Source organism: Triticum urartu, chromosome 3 (assembly GCF_003073215.2).
Source record: "Triticum urartu cultivar G1812 chromosome 3, Tu2.1, whole genome shotgun sequence".
Classification (NCBI taxonomy): domain Eukaryota; kingdom Viridiplantae; phylum Streptophyta; class Magnoliopsida; order Poales; family Poaceae; genus Triticum; species Triticum urartu.
In genome coordinates this window covers 160530695-160543744 of record NC_053024.1, presented here as the reverse complement: position 1 = coordinate 160543744, position 13050 = coordinate 160530695, and positions in this window count along the sequence as shown.

Genomic DNA, 13050 nt, shown 5'->3' with positions numbered 1-13050 from the left:
CTCACAACGCGATGTTATCGGAACCAACCCGAAGAAGCAAACACCGGAAAAGAAGCACACAACATAGTAAACAACCAACACATGAACATGGTATGATATGCGGGATGCGGTATGCGATGCATAGGCATGATTTGTCAAGGAACGAATGAACCTGGACTCAACTTGGAAAACCAAGTGTGCCACTAGAAAGATGAGATGAAATCGCTTGAAAACGATATAAAGATCACCGGAAACGGAGTTACGGTTTGGAAATGGCAAGCAATTCAAATATGACACCGGTCTGCGATTTACAGCAAGTAGCCATCTAAATGCAACAAGATGAACATGCTACAGCACTCAAACATGGCATAAAAATACATGGCAGGGATGCATTCATGATGCTTAACAAAAGTCTAGCACTGAGCTACGGCCAATTCATCCATTAACCAGTTCAAACAAGCATGGCAAAAATGCATATGGTAAACAGATTTCAGACTTAGTGAAATTAACACTTGTCTGGAATTTCAGATCAGGTAGCACACTTCGGAGCATGAAAACTATATGCTACAGGACCTGAACATGACAAAGTAAAGCATGGCATGAAGCTACTCAAAGATCTTAACAAAAGTCCCTTACTGACCTTGAGCCAAAAGGGATCAGAAAATACAATTGCAAGCATGTGAACATGGCAAAAACATAATCAGTTCTCATACTTAGTGAAAACTGGAGCATGCTGAAAACAGATATCAAGTAGGCATGTTTACGAGCTCGATGCACTCACTACGGAGCAAGTCATGACAATCTAAGCATACACCCATCAAGAATACACAAAATACAAGCTAGACATGGAAAGAACAATACCATAGCATCCACGGATCAACTACAACATCATCGGTAAAATCGTTAACAAGTAGACAATCTGCCCAGATTCATGAAATGACAAAAGTAGAGCTCGATTGACTCAAGCTAGGTTGATCCATAATTTCAAACAAAGACATGGATGGATAGAGCACTACAAGATTAACAAAACATCCTTACTGATCATCCTCAAAAGAGGCACGGATCACTAGAAACAACATGAACATATGGCAATATGAGATAAACAACTCAAGGACTTAGTGGAAATGCTAAGTCCCTGAAATCAGCATTACCAAGTGGCTCACTTTGCAAGCTTGTGCTAGTCACCACACACATCACAAAAATACATGACTTGTACCTCTGGAAAGATGGCAAAACCCTTAACAAAACATATGTAGAGCTCATGGGCATATCATGCACATAATAATCATGGCAAAAATGACAAATATCTAAATGGAGCATCAAATCTGACAATTATCTCAACTAGCACTCTTCTAACAGCATTTCGGGCATCAAGATAAGCTCAAATGAAAATGATGCAATGGAATGAAATGATGTAATCTCTGAGGCGAACATTTTGATATGCTATATGCCCAAAACGGAGCTACGGATGCGGAGTTACGACATGATGAACAAGGGCATATGGATATGGGAATTTCGGGGACTTAGTGAAATTATACCTCCGCGAAAGTCAACGCAGGACGGAGGGATCCGGGATGGAGCGGTGCAGATCTGAGACGGGATGTTTGGTTCGGGGAGTGGTGGATCTGGTCCTGATCCACGGGATCTTGTCGGAGACGAAGGAGATGGCCGGAATTTGAGCTTGGGGCGGCGCTGGTCGAGGCAAGGCGGAGGAGGCGGTGTAGGTGGCCGGATCCGGCGGCCGGCGGCGTGCATGCGCGGTGGCGGGGTCCTCCGAGGCGGGGCGAGGCGGGCGCGCCGGCGAGTCCGGCGACGAGCCGTGGCGGCTCGCGGTGCCAGGAGGAGGCGCACGGTGGCGTTCTCCGGCGAAAGGCGGCGGCGCGCAGCACTCGGGTGGCGGCGCGGGAACACCCAGGCACGGGGCGCGGTCGGGCCGGGCGGGCCGGCCGTGGGCCCGCAGGGCCGCGGCGGCACGGGGGAGAGAGAGGAGGCGCGGTGGCGGGCACGTGGCGCGCGGGGGTTGGAGGAGAGCAGCAGCGGGGCGATGTGGCGCGATGCAATTGGCCGGGCGACGTGGCGGCGGCGCGGACATGTCCGGCGACCGGATGGACATGTCCGGCGATGCGAGAGGAGCGGGGCTAGGGTTCATCCGCGAAAATATCGGGGATGGCCACATATATATAGGTAGAGGGAGCTAGGAGAGTCCAAATGAGGTGCGGTTTTCGGTCACGCGATCGTGATCGAACGCTCTAGAAGATAGAATAGGTTTAGGTGGGTTTTGGGCCAAATTGGAAGGGTGTTGGGCTGCAACACACACTAGGCCTTTTCGGTCCCTCGGTTAACTGTTGGAGCATCAAACGAAGTCCAAATGGTACGAAACTTGACAGGCGGTCTACCGGTAGTAAACCAAGGCCGCTTGGCAAGTCTCGGTTCAATCCGGAAATGTTTAATCCCCACACATGAAAGAAAGGTAGAAATGACCACCGGAGGAAAACGAAGCGCCGGAATGCAAAACGGACAACGGGGAAAATGCTCGGATGCATGAGACGAACATGTATGCAGATGAAATGCACATGATGACATGATATGCAATGCATGACATGCAAGCAATGACAACGCAACAACACCGAATAACTGGACGACACCTGGCACATCGGTCTCGGGGCGTTACACAAACGCAATGTTGACACAGAGATTTTTTATCCGTGGTTCCGATAGGTGGTGCTATCGTACATCCACGTTGATGGAGACTTCAACCCACGAAGGGTAATAGTTGCGCGAGTCCACGGAGGGCTCCACCCATGAAGGGTCCACGAAGAAGCAACCTTGTCTATCCCACCATGGCCGTCGCCCATGAAGGACTTGCCTCACTCGGGTAGATCTTCATGAAGTAGGCGATCTCCTTGCCCTTACAAACTCCTTGGTTCAACTCCACAATCTTGACGGAGGCTCCGAAGTGACACCTAGCCAATCTAGGAGACACCACTCTCCAAGAGGTAACAAATGGTGTGTTGATGATGAACTCCTTGCTCTTGTGCTTCAAATGATAGTCTCCCCAACACTCAACTCTCTCTCATAGGATTGGATTTGGTGGAACTAAGATTTGAGTGGAAAGCAACTTGGGGAAGGTTAGAGATCAAGATTTATGTGGTTGGAATGGAATATCTTGACCTCAACACAAGTGTAGGTGGTTCTCTCTCGGAAAATGTATGTTGGAATTGTAGGCATGTTATGATGGCTCTCTCCACGAATGAGGAGTGGGTGGAGGGGTATATATAGCCTCCACACAAAATCTAACCGTTACACACAATTTACCAAACTCGGCGGGACTGAATCATGAAACTCGGTCGGACCGATTTAGTTCAAAATGTGAACGTTAGGATTTTTGGTGGGACCGACACGTCAACTCGGTGGGACCGATTTTGTTAGGGTTAGTGCATAACGTAATCTTGGTGAGACCGATTACACAAACTCGGTGAGATCGATTTTGGTAATAGACTAACCAGAGAGTTGGTCAGGCAAACTCGGTGGGACCGATTCGCTCATCTCGGTTGGACCGAAATGTTACGAAAGGGAAATAGAGAGTTTGCATTGCAATCTCGGTGGGACCGATCGCTCATCTCGGTTTGACCGAAACGTTATGAAGGGAAACAGAGAGATTACAATCCCATCTCGGTGAGACCGAGATCCCTATCGGTGAGACCGAAAAGACTAGGGTTTCTGGCAGTGGCTATGTCAAGTGAACTCGGTGGCGCCGGATAGAAAGTTTCGGTAGGGACGAGTTTGACTTTTGGTTTGGGACATATGTGGATATGAGAAAGTAGTTGATGGTTTTTGGAGCATATCACTAAGCATTTTGAGCAAGAAACTCATTAAGCAACACCTCACCCCCTCTTGATAGTATTGGCTTTTCCTATGGACTCAATGTGATCTTGGATCACTAAAATAAAAAATTTAGAGTCTTGTGCTTTGAGCTTGAGCCAATCTTTTTGTCCTTAGCATTGTGAGTGGTCCACTTTATAATCCATGCCATGCCAATCATTGAGCTTTCCTGAAATATTTATCTTGAAATAGCATTAGCTCAATGAGCTATATGTTGTTAGGAATTGCCAAAACCACCCAGGGATAGTTGCACTTTCAAATACAACTAAATAGGTCATCCCCACTATCTCAACTAGTAGAGCGCCCATGCGTTGCCACAGGCCAACAAATGTATCTATCACGAGCCCCTCAACTTTAGCTCTTTGATCATTGTATTATTATTATTTCACTATGTTGTCACCTCTCTTCAAATTCACCCGGTATTGCCTCCAAATCTATCGAATTGTTAAGTCCCATCATCCCTAACACATGGACTAATAGATGAACACGAGCTGCTTGGCTTCACATCTACATTGTCACGCGACTTAAATTTGCATTTGTTTTTTCCAAGTTCGCCAAATTGCCATAGGCATTCCCATCATCCCTAACTTCGATGGTCTTCCGACATTCGACATCAATTCCCTCCTAAAAGTTCTGACATACTAAACAATTTTCCCATACAATTTTGCAATGTTATAAACATCCCAAATTGCTCTCATTGTCCTTTATAAGCATTGCATGAGAGCTGATAGTTCCACTCGTATGAACCCTCCTACCCCAGGATTAAGATCACCCATACAAAGGAAAATAGCTAGAATCGTATCATATGACATAATGATCAAGGTGTAGCACTTGTGTTATCGAATTAGTAATTATAAAAAAAGTTTCCGCTTTTGCCCACTACAAATCACATGAAACAAGTTACTTCTTACTTGAATTGATGACTCAGTCAACATATTCTATTCTGTTATGCAAATGATCGTGCTCCTTTGTCCCTCTAGCTGGCTACTATGACACCTACCTGGAGAAATGATTGAGTACTGACTTAGGAATAATGAAATTTGCATGCAATACTATTATTGAAGTCTTCGAGCGTAACAAAATAACGATTTTGTGACCAGCAGAAACAAAAAGAAAAGCACCCATTCATGAAACTTCACTCACTTAATTGTGCTATCCCCACCTTTTGGTACTGAATTACAATGCATGTATACAAATTCTAGTGCAAAGTTACACCCGACTGCTATGACTGCTATTGAATATGCACCCGGCCAGCTCATTCTTGGATAAATTAAGATTACAGTTGCCGACCTTTGGTCACTTTATTGCTACGTACAGTGCACTAGCAGAATTCCGCCATCTTTCAATGAGATGGCAGCTGAAGCATCTTATTTTTCAATCTGATTATGAGCTATTAAATTAAAGTAAATAAAATTGTAATGTTCCAACATATAGAATTAACTTTACATTCCTGATAAGGATAAGCACTACACCAACTTATGATTAGTAGGCAATGCTGTGATATTGCAACATCAATAAGAATGCAACAGCGATCCTGCAGCCTAGAACAAGAAACATGTCCTTTGTTAGATGCGTATAGTCCACTTTCTGTATATCCCCATTGTATAAGGGGTTTCTTGCACTTTGACATATATGTATATGTATTGGCCTTTGGCCCTTAGTGAATACTAGTTGTTGATTATCCAACATGGTATCAGATGTTAGGCTAGCCCCTTCCTCCTGCACGATGCAACTCTGTGTGCCTCGTTCCTAGCCTACTCATTTCCGGCCGCCGCAGGCTGTCTTTGGCCGTCCGGCCGCTGCATCTTCGGCCCGGCTCTGCTGCTTCTCCAGCAGGATGCTTTCTCGTCCGGCTCCTCCTGCCTGCTGCCGCCCCGTCCTGCTGCCGCAGCCGTTCGACTGCTGCCGCCTCCGTCTCGTCCGGCAGCCGCCCTGTCCGGTCGCCGCCGCCCCATCCGGTCGCCGCCTAGTTCGGCCACCCCGTCCGGCTGCTGCCCCGTTCGGCCCCGCCTCAGTTTGGCACTGCCGAGGCTCGCTGCTTCTAGCCTGCAGCCCTGGCTGTTGGTGCTCGGACGCCCACCCCTCTCGATCCTGCCTCGCGCGTGAGCGAGAACGCTCCTGCCCGCTTCTCTCGATCCAGATAGGGTCTCTGTGGCAGTTGACTTCCAAAAAAAAGAACTCGTCATGTCTTCTTCGGCTATGTCGTTGTTTCTCGGTGTTCGGTGATCTTCAATGGCACCAACTACGCTGAGTTTGTGGGCTTCATGCGCATCCATATGAGTGGCCTTCTTCTGTGGGGTGTTCTCTCTGGCGAGGTCCCCTATCCGCCATGCCCTGTTGCGCCAGTGGCCCCAATCCCACCGGTGCCGCCGGTACTTACTGCTGATGCTTCTCAGGCTGACCGAGATGCAGCTAAGACTCGCGATGATGTTGCGGTTGATGCTTATGACCAACATGTATCAGCTTATTTAGATGATCTGTCTGCTTACACTCAGTGGTGCAATGATGATACTCGTGTTGCTGCTACTATTCTCAGTGCGAGTGTCCTCCCTCAGTTTGCTTCAGAGTTCATGGGACTTGGCACAGTTGCAGTGATGTGGGCTTATCTCTGTCAGCGCTATCAGCCCTCTGGTGATGCTCTCTACCTATATGTGGTGCGTTAGGAGGACGCACTCCAGTAAGGTGATTCTACTGTTGATGAGTTCTATTCACAGTGCTCTGCCATCTAGCGCCAGCTTGACTCTCTTCGGACAGTTGTTTGTGGGACTTGCCGTTCGTGTCAGACTACGCGGTCCGATTTGGAGTTTCAGCGGGACCATGAGTTCTTATCTCGTCTCCGTTCTGAGTTCGAGCCTCGATGTGCTCACTTGCTTGCTCGTGGTCGTATTCCTATCTCGGAGGTGCTTACCGAGCTTCGTGCTGAGGAGACCCGCCTTCGCTCTGCTGGTTTAATTGCGGTTCCGTGGTGTTGTGTGACGCCCCGAGACCGATGTGCCAGGTGTCTTCCAGTTATTCGTTGTCGTTGCCATATCTTTGCTTGCGTGTTGCATCTTACCATGTCATCATCCGCATTGCATCATCATGTTTTCAAAACTTGCATCTGTCCCGGTCTCCTCGTTCTCTTCGTTGTCCGTTCTGAGCCCAACCACACTTGCACGCGCCCGCGGCACCTCCGAAATATTATTTTATAAGTGGCCAAAAGATGTTCTCGGTATGGGATGAGAGTTGGCGTGCGGTCTTATTATAGTGTAGGTAGGCCGCCTGCCAAGTTTCATCGCATTCGGAGTTCGTTTGATAGCCCAACCGTTAAACTATAGCGGCATTATAGCCAGGCACACGTCGGACGTTTTCGGTCTCCGGAAACAGTCGCTGGGGCTCCCTCTCTTCTCTTCTCTCAGCTCGAGACCGTCTACACAGCCCACTACCTACCGCCAGGTCCAACCTAACCTCTCTCGTCAGCCCGCGGCCCTCCTTGCGCGCGCGTCCAAAACTTCCCCGGACCCGACTCGGGCAGTCGTCACCGTTGGATCCGGATCATCCCCAAACATCTACAAAACGTCTCCGTTTTGTTAATGGGACTTCCTAACTTATTTTTTTCTGTCCGTCCGATTACGATCGGAGGGACGAGATAGCCCCTAACCAAACCCACTCGTTGTATATATTAGCATAACCTAGACCAAATCCCTAATTCCTAGGGATCCATCCCACCGCCGCCACTCATTTCCTCGGATTCCACGCCGAACCAATCCCTGCATCCCTCTCGATCCAAATCCTCCTCGTTTTCCTCTCCTGCCAGATCCACCAGCGCCTCGCCTCTTCTTCGAACCAGGGAGCAGAACGCAAGGCCGCCTCGAGCTCCATCGCTGTGCTACGCCACCTCCTCCTGGGATCCTCGTCGTTTCCCGCTCCCCGCGTTTTCCTTCTCACCAGAGCCAAGCCTTCGTTGCCGCCCCGCAATCCCCGTCGCTGCCTCGTCTGCTCTTTCTCGAAGACATTGACCTCACCGTCCCCAACCTCCATGGAGGGCCGCCCTGGTTCAGCCGAAGATCCATGCAGCCTCGCGCGGCCAAGGCCCCGAGCAAGAGCACCATTCCTGTCTCCTCGCGACCTTGAGCATGACCTCGCTCGCGCATCCTGTGGTTCCCGAGGCCTAGCCGCCCCGTGCCCGCAACCCTGCGTCGCCTTCTCCCCATGTTGCCTCGCCGGTGACTGATGCTACCTCCGGTGAGCCGCCCGATCTCGTTGCCCCATTTTTCTCCCTGTCTCTCCTCTCTGAGCTCTCTCTCGCTCTCTGTTTTCTTCACAGGAAAGCATCCCCGATGCCGGTCCTTGTCCACAGCACCTCGGCGCCGCCATGCCCCGTTTTCGACCCGATCTGGCCGAGATGGGTCCGGCCTGCGTTAGATCCCGGCGTCCCCAGCTTACCTGCTGCGCCGCCAAGCCCTCCCGCCGGCCTCCCCTATTTCTGTGTGTGCGGGGACGACGACCAGAGACAAGCCCCTCGTCCCGCCTCTGCTCGCGTTGACTGCGCCAAGTTCCACGACCGACCGCACGCACCTGGGCTGCCTCACCTTCGCCTGTTGACCGCGTCAAACGAGCTCGATCCACCAGCGCCCGCACCTGGGCCACCTCTGCTCCGGCCCAGCGGCTCCCCTCCGTCACGCGAGGCCCAGCGCCAGATCGCAACACGGCCTGCCAGCGCCCAGGCCCACTCCCCCCGGCCTACCTCTCCAGCCGCAGCGCCTAAGGCCCGACCTGCTCCCTTCCAGATCCAGCACGGCCCATGGGTGAGCCGCCCCCTCTCCTGTGCACCTTGGGCCGAGCAATTTTGGCCTACTTCTGTTTTTTCCTTTCAGCGTTTTTTTCCAGAGGAGAGCAGTTTTGCAGAAAACCCCCTGCTGTTCATGCATTTAATAACACTCAAACCGTGCATCCAAATTAAACAAACTTAATATGAAACTTGCTTAGACTTTCATCTAGTTTAATAATATGTCTTTTTCATCCACGTTTAAAATGTTTAAAATGGTGTTTGTTTAAATTTGCTCCTATGCCATGTAAAAATGTTTAATTCATAACTAAATAACCGTAGCTCGGTTTCTAATAAACTTTATATGCAAATGGGGTGGAATTTTGCCTAGTTTAACATGGTCTACTTGTTTTGCATGTTTAACAACTCTAAAATTGCGTTTAGGGCAGAACCGCACCAAATCTAAAATATGCTATGGGGTTTTACCGGAATTGTTGTTCGTTGCTTCCGGCCTCATTTAAACTTGACTAGATAGGTAGTTTTACTTTGCTTCACCCTCTTGCCATGCTAACAACATTTAATATTGTTGGGTACATAAACAAGATCGAACTAAATAAGTCATGTGGTGTTTTCTTTAATATGCAACTCCATTGCATATTGTGCTCCACTTAATTTGTAGAATTGTTTGTGCACTTTGCCATGCCATGCTTCATTAAACCGGACATGCATCATACTTGGTTGTGCATCATGCCATGCTTATGTGGTGGTTGTTTACTATGTTGTTTGCTTCTTTCCGGTGTTGCTTCTTCGGGTTGGTTCCGATAACGTCGTGTTTGTGAGGACCCGTTCGACTACGTCCGTTTGTCTTCTTCATGGACTCGTTCTTCTTCCTTGCGGGATTTCAGGCAAGATGATCATACCCTCGAAATCACTTCTATCTTTGCTTGCTAGATGCTCGCTCTTTTGCTATGCCTATGCTGCGATACCTACCACTTGCTTATCATGCCTCCCATATTGTTGAACCAAGCCTCTAACCCACCTTGTCCTAGCAAACCGTTGTTTGGCTATGACCGCTTTGCTCAGCCCCTCTTATAGCGTTGTTAGTTGCAGGTGAAGATTGAAGTGTGTTCCTTGTTGGAACATGGAGATGTTGTTCCTTGTTGGAACATGTTTACTTGTTGGGATATCACAATATATCTTATTTAATTAATGCATCTATATACTTGTAAGGGTGGAAGGCTCGCCTTATGCCTGGTGTTTTGTCCACTCTTGCCGCCCTAAGTTCCGTTCATATGGTGTTATGTTTCCCGGATTTTGCGTTCCTTACCGCGGTTGGGTTATATGGGAACCCCTTGACAGTTCGCTTTGAATAAAACTCCTCCAGCAAGGCCCAACCTTGGTTTTACCATTTGCCACCTAGCCCTTTTTCCCTTGGGAGTCGCCCATCCCGAGGGTCATCTTTATTTTAACCCCCCCCCCCGGGCCAGTGCTTGTCTAAGCGTTGGTCCAAACTAGAGCCCCTTGCAGCGCCACCTCGGGGAAACTCGAGGGCTGGTTTTAGTTGTACGGATTGCTTATCCGGTGTTGCCCTGAGAACGAGTTATGTGAAGCTCCTACCGGGATGTCGTCGCATCGGGTGGTCTTGCTGGACTTGTTTTACCATTGTCGAGGGATGTCTTGAAGAACCGGGATACCGAGTCTGATCGGAATGTCTCGGGAGGAGGTCTATTCCTTCGTTGACCGTGAGATCTTGTCATGGGCTAAGTTGGGACACCCCTGCAGGGATTTGAACTTTCGAAAGCCGTGCGCGCGGTTATGGGCAGATGGGAATTTGTTAACGTCCGGTTGTAGAAAACCTGAAGTTGACCTTAATTAAAATACATCAACCGCGTGTGTAACCGTGATGGTCTCTTTCCGGCGGAGTCCGGGAAGTGAACACGGTGTTGAAGTTATGTTTGACGTAGGTTGTTCTAGGATCACTTCTTGATCATAGTTTATCGATCGTGCTTTGCCTTCTCTTCTCGCTCTCATTTGCGTATGTTAGCCACCATATATGCTAGTCGCTTGCTGCAGCTCCACCTCATACCTTTTACCTTACCCATAAGCTAAAATAGTCTTGATCGCGAGGGTGTGAGATTGCTGAGTCCCCGTGACTCACAGATACTTCCAAAACCAGCTTGCAGGTGCCGTTGAACCGTGCAGTTGACGCAACCAAGCTCAAGGAGGAGCTCGATGAAGATCTTGTCCTTTGTGTTGTTCCGTTCTAGTCGATCAGTAGTGGAGCCCAGTTGGGGTCGATCGAGGACCTTTGTCGCATTTGGGGTTCTTCTTTTATTTTGGTTCCGTAGTCGGACCTTGATTGTATTTGGATGTTGTAATGCTTTATTCATGTATTTTGTGAAGTGGCGATTGTAAGCCAACTATGTATCTCTGTCCCTTATGTATTACATGGGTTGTGTGAAGATTACCTCACTTGCGACATTGCTTTCAATGCGGTTATGCCTCTAAGTCGTGCTTCGACACGTGGGAGATATAGCCGCATCGAGGGCGTTATAAGTTGGTATCAGAGCCTTCCCCGACCTTAGGAGCCCCATTGCTTGATCATTTTTAGCGGCCGAGTTGTGTCTAGAAATATGTTTTGAGTCATTTAGGAATTATATATCGGAGAGTTTAGGAATTCTTTTTACTTCCCAGTCTCCTCATCGCTCTGGTAAGGCATCCTGACGTAGAGTTTTGACTCTTCTCTTCTCAAATTTCACTAAAAAAAATTTTAGGATCACGCGGGTATCTTGGAATCATTCCGATGGTTTTATGACGAGAACATTGTCTTGGTGCCTCATGTCAGGGGTTTTGTGGAAGTGTCCCGGGGAGTTGAGCTCTGAGGTGTTGTCGTCATAATTTTATCGTTGCAATTCTGGAATACCTGAGTTTAGTTACACCGACATCGAAAATCTCTTTTATGCAGTTCGTTGGTGAGATAACCTCGACGCCACCCAGTACTAGGGCGGGAGTTCGGGAGTATTGCCATAACTCGTATAACGGATGCTTTTCGAAGGTTGAGGTAGACGATTTCCGAAGGTTTCTTGGTCATGTGTTGAAGGATGGATATAGCTGGATGTTGGATTTGTTAGTTTTGGGTGAGATATTATGCTTCCCCTGTATCCCCAACACCTGATTGCATAACCGGAAAGTTTCGGGAGTTTCATAGGTGGGAATTCAAGTAGCTCTTAGGATATCTTTCCAACAGATGTATGATTTGAAATTGGGGTTCGACGTCTAGTGGTCCGCCTATTCACGATCGGTTTTGCAGTGGTCTCGTTGTGTCTTAAAGAGATTCCTTGGGTATGCCGACTCGGGGACGCTTCGTATGTCATGTGCACTGCCTTGTACATGATGGTGTTGTACGATCGAGCCTGTGTAGGCCTCACCATGAAAACTTCGGACGAAATCTCTATCATATCTTTGTTCTGGCTTATTCTGCAAGCCAATCCTTTGTTGTGTTTTGAGTTGTGGTATTCGAGTTGCTTTGAAGTCAAATGTTGATTCCATCCCTTGTCTAAGTGGTGTTCTCATATTTCTATGTGAATACTAATCCTTCTTGATCATCAAGATTTTTTTCGTCGATCCTTTTTAACCGGCTTGCTTCTCTTCAAGTGGATCCGATCATTGCAACATCCGCAAGTTTCAATCTCAGCTTTCTCTACGGTGTTGTTTTCTTCCTTCCCAAGTTGGCTTTGTTTTTCCCCCCCCCCCCCCCCTTTTTTTTCAAGAACTCGGATTTCTTTATCAAGTATCCATTTTATTATGGAAGTCTCTCCATTCTTCTTCCTTCATGTTCTTACCCGGTGATGCTCATGAAGATTTTAACGAAGTTTCTAGTTCACCATTATTCATTTTTTTTCTCCGGTGGAACCAATTCAAGCTTTCGGTGTTGATCATATTCTTTTCCGTATTTCAATGTTTTCTCATGCCGGTGCAATTCTTAATCGTTCACCTCTTGATATCCTATTGTCCCGGAGTGCTCAAGATATCTCAGAAGGCTCGTCTTTTCATTCAAGATCAGTTCAACCTATTTCGAGGTTGTTATCTCATTCAAGCCATTTAATTCAACCGGTGCAATCTCTCCTTTAATCATTTCAACGGTGTTTCTTTTGAGTGGGCCCTAACCCACATGTCTTTTTCCAGGATCTTACCTGACTCTTCTTATTTTCCCGGAGCTATCCTCAAATTTCTTTTTGAAGTTTGACGTAAGAATGATTTATCATCAGTCAAATGCTTTTCTCCAAGATCTGTCGAATTCTTTTCATCGTTGGCTTAACCTCTTCGTTTTGATTCTCTAAATAATTCTTGGTGGTGTTTCTCGTTGTCATTCTCAACATTTGAAGACCGAAGAAGAGTTTTTTCCTCCATATCTTATCTGTTCTCTCAGAGACTCGTGGTTC